Here is a 3,722-nt window from a genome sequence, read left to right as displayed (position 1 = left end):
TATTGTGTGGGCTGTCGCACATGGAAACGGAAGACGTTTGTTCCTGGTTGATGTTTTGTCTGGAGATGCTTAGCCATTGGAGCCTAATTACAGGGACGGTCTCCTTGAAGCACCATGTTCATTGGCACAGGTGAAAGCACTGGATTGTAATGTCAATATCTCTCCAGCTCCTTGATCAGCACATTTAATCTTGATTTCAGCTGCAACCCTCACGTTAGCACACCAGATCTTTGCCCATTACACAACCCCCACACTATGGAGGTGGCAATGAAACCATTAGTGACCCAGCTGGAGTGACAAGATTGTGGTTCGATTCATCTAGCCTGCATTACTTGTCATGCATGAAATGCTTTGACACAAATAGAGACCAACTTTGGACTTACCTTTGAGATGTGCTTTTGTACTTCTGCCTGTAAAAAAAAATGGAAGCACATATTAGCTTGCGTCCATAATGAGCACATGCCATGGGAGAAAGTACTTTTACGTGTGTAAAGTACAGGACTGACTAGAACAGCATGCTCTCTTTCCACTGTGAACAAAGCATCTCAAGAAATTCTCACTTTCCCATTGCAGTGAATTAGTTATCACATTAAGCTTCTGTTATCGGATGCATTTACTGACGGTTTGAAAATCGACAGCGCATTGGGATGTATCGCAAATCATTTGATTATTATTAAACAGCCTAAATAAATAATTTTGCTCTTAATTCTTTATTCCAGCTAGGAGTTTCCAAGGAACAACTGTGTCCTGGATGTTGAGCAGTATAGGGGACATATCAGCGCATCCCAAAACAATACGAACGATCTATAGGAACAGATCCAAAGAGGCTTGGATGAGCTTTGCAGGGAGGTGATGGAACTACACTGGTTTAAATCCCGGGATCAACCATTCAGTGACTCCGACTTCCTACAAATTTGTTTCTGTTATAGGTCACAGCGCATGATTAGAGTGCCCTCTGCTCCAGCACCAATGCATTTAACATCAGACTAAAGGTTAGGCATATTATGTTCTAGCAATGACCAGAACAACAGAAAGAAAGGTTACACATTATTTTAAGATGACGTAGTTACATTGTACTTACTCAAACATGACATTTTAATGAAATACATGTACTTACCATTGAGTTAGGGTTTGGTTTAGGGATAGTTACTTGAAATTGTACATCATTTCCTGTTATACTATAGTAAGCACATGTAGTAACATGTAAGTACGTCATCGTAAAATTAAGTGTTGCCAAAAGTAATTTTTATGCTAGAAAACAGCAGAGACAAAGTATATAATTTCATTGCGGAATGTACTAACTATAGTGTTTGTGGTGAAGTGTGCATTGTATCCAAGAGTCCAAGAATGCATGCTTTTATTTCTGTTTTGAATAAAAATTTTGATAGATACTCTATTATTAATTATTGTGGCTGAAAAATAAGTTAACTTTGATGTTTCACAAATGACTAGTTATCACAAAATGAATGTTAAACGAACATAAAATTTGAGTATCGTGTACAGTACTACTATTAGCTGTAATTGTAATAACTACAGAGTTGGTGGTGAAATGCGAAATGCAACATCCACATTTCTCATTCTTCATTAAAATTAAATCCAAACAAATAAGGGATTGGATTGCTTCACCATGAAGTGACACAATCCAAACACAGCTGAACCCAAACCCTACAAGACTGATTGGAATTCATTAACCAAAACTGTCAGCAGAAGCAAGTATGTGAACAACAACATTGCTTGATTGGGCTTGACAGCCTCATTAGTATTACATTCACACACTTGCCGCCCCAAGAGTCAAGATTCACTCACTCCTAGCATCACAGCGTACAGTGAACACAACCATACCGCTCATAAACAGATCTGTCATTCTCTCCCTGGCCGGGAATCAAACCAGGTTTTCCAGTCATGCTGATGAAAGAATATGAAACAAGAAGCACTTACATTCCTTTCAGCCTAATCCACATCTTCTCCGTCTGGTCGCACTTGGAGTACTCCAAGGAGTTCTCCAGCCCGTCCGTGTCGTTGGCCAGAGACTCCATGGTTTGCACGAATGCACGAGCGTGTGGAGTGTTCTAAGACGCAGAGGGATACGCAGGTATGCGATTCAACACGTGTAATGCAGAGCTCCGAGTCTTAAAGCATCTCCGGCAGTTCGAGCGGCACACGTCTCCCAGAGGGTCCTGCTCGCAGATCCACAGTGCATCAGCCCGCTGGAGTGAGTGTCAGCGCAGACCTGTCTCGCGGCTACGCACTGAGGGAACGCTGTCACACACACACACACACACACGTCACACAAATGTTTCCCTCTCTCTCTCTCACTCTCTCTCTCTCTCCCAATGTCCGGAAAAGCAGCGGTGTGCCTTATGATTATCTATCACCCTCTCTGAATCTGTTCCCTCTTGCTCTTTCACCCTTTCAATCAATCTATGACGGAGGCTGCGCTGTCTTTTCTAGACATCTCTAATCTCAATCATTTATACACAAACATTTACACGTCTTCACTACCACACTCGAAAGAAACGGGCACCTGTGTACGTCGTAAGTGTCACTCCTCGAATGGAATCCGCTGGCTGGAAACGGATCAGCGATTTCCCCCTCCTTTTCCACGGCCGTAGAAACGCAGAGGGAGAAGGAGAGAGAATCTTTTTCTCACATCCTCGCCAGCATCATTATCCTGGCCACCGGGGGCCGAGATTCCCCTGCCGTACACCAGCTTCCCAGAGACGTCTATCTTCAGAAAAACCCATCATGAAGCCGGCTGCTCGAGTCGCATTTTACAGAGACTTTTCTTCCGTTGGCCAGCTGAAAGATAAGCTCCCCCGGCGGCATCTCCCGGTCCCGAGTTGGCGGTTTAATGAAATTAACCTGTGCACTATAGCATCCCGCGCTCGCCTCGCGCACGGCAGCCTAGTTTCAACGAGCTCTAATCCTCTCATTCCAGCGCAGCTGCAAAAGGCAGCGTGCTGATAAAAATTTCATGATTGTTTGTGAAATATAAGGGGTTATTAGGCTGACACACTCTGAGATACCGTGAAGGGTTTTCAGAGGAGAACCAAATCAGCAAACATGCTCCAGTCCGAGACAAGAGCACCTTCCCTAAAATAGCAGCACCCCTATATCTTGTTTCTGTAAATAAGAATGGAATGAGGATTGTGGGATTTTTTTTTTGGTGCTGTTGCAGTCAGGCATGGCTGATTTTCATTCATTAGGGGGAAGGGCACATCATCTCCTGCCTACGGAGCATCCGCGGCATGAATAGGCTGAATCTTAATGATCACTTCTTCTGGGTTACCGGTCTATTGGATTACACTCTACAATGTAAAACAGCTTAATCATTGCTGCATTAGCATAGGAACAAAACAAATTTCTCATTAGTTCATTTCATCACATAGGAATTGCCTGAAATTAGTATATTCTGAGAATGACAGATTATTATGACAGGGCTCTGATTACTCTAAATCTTCTCTATGTCACGTAAAAGTGATTTTGATTGTTCAGATGCTTGCTACACATATGCCATATTCTGTAAAGAGATCTCCACATTTTGTTAAAATTGTATTAAGTGGAAAATTACTCTCTTCATTTTTCTTTTATGTGTAATGAGATATTACATTAGCATGTTTGTTGACAGTCAGTAGGGTTGATTTAGCCATTTGTTTCATATAAAACAGTTCTGATCAATAGAAATGCATAAAATGGGACAATGTGTGTGTAAATAAATCATT

General features: G+C 42.2%; 1 long non-coding RNA gene across 1 annotated transcript; it reads right to left on the bottom strand.

Moving 5' to 3' along the window:
• Positions 1-286: 286 nt before the first annotated feature.
• LOC137076174 (uncharacterized) lies at positions 287-3,438 on the bottom strand. The gene is made up of 3 exons (XR_010905222.1): positions 2,525-3,438; positions 1,939-2,259; positions 287-410 (listed from the first exon to the last, which is right to left on the bottom strand). It is a non-coding gene; the product is annotated as an uncharacterized lncRNA (long non-coding RNA).
• Between the last annotated feature and the right edge of the window lie 284 nt (positions 3,439-3,722).

Source organism: Pseudorasbora parva, chromosome 5 (assembly GCF_024679245.1).
Source record: "Pseudorasbora parva isolate DD20220531a chromosome 5, ASM2467924v1, whole genome shotgun sequence".
In the NCBI taxonomy this organism is placed as follows: Eukaryota; Metazoa; Chordata; class Actinopteri; order Cypriniformes; family Gobionidae; genus Pseudorasbora; species Pseudorasbora parva.
Note: the sequence above shows the minus strand (reverse complement) of the source record. Positions and strands in the feature narration are given on the sequence as shown.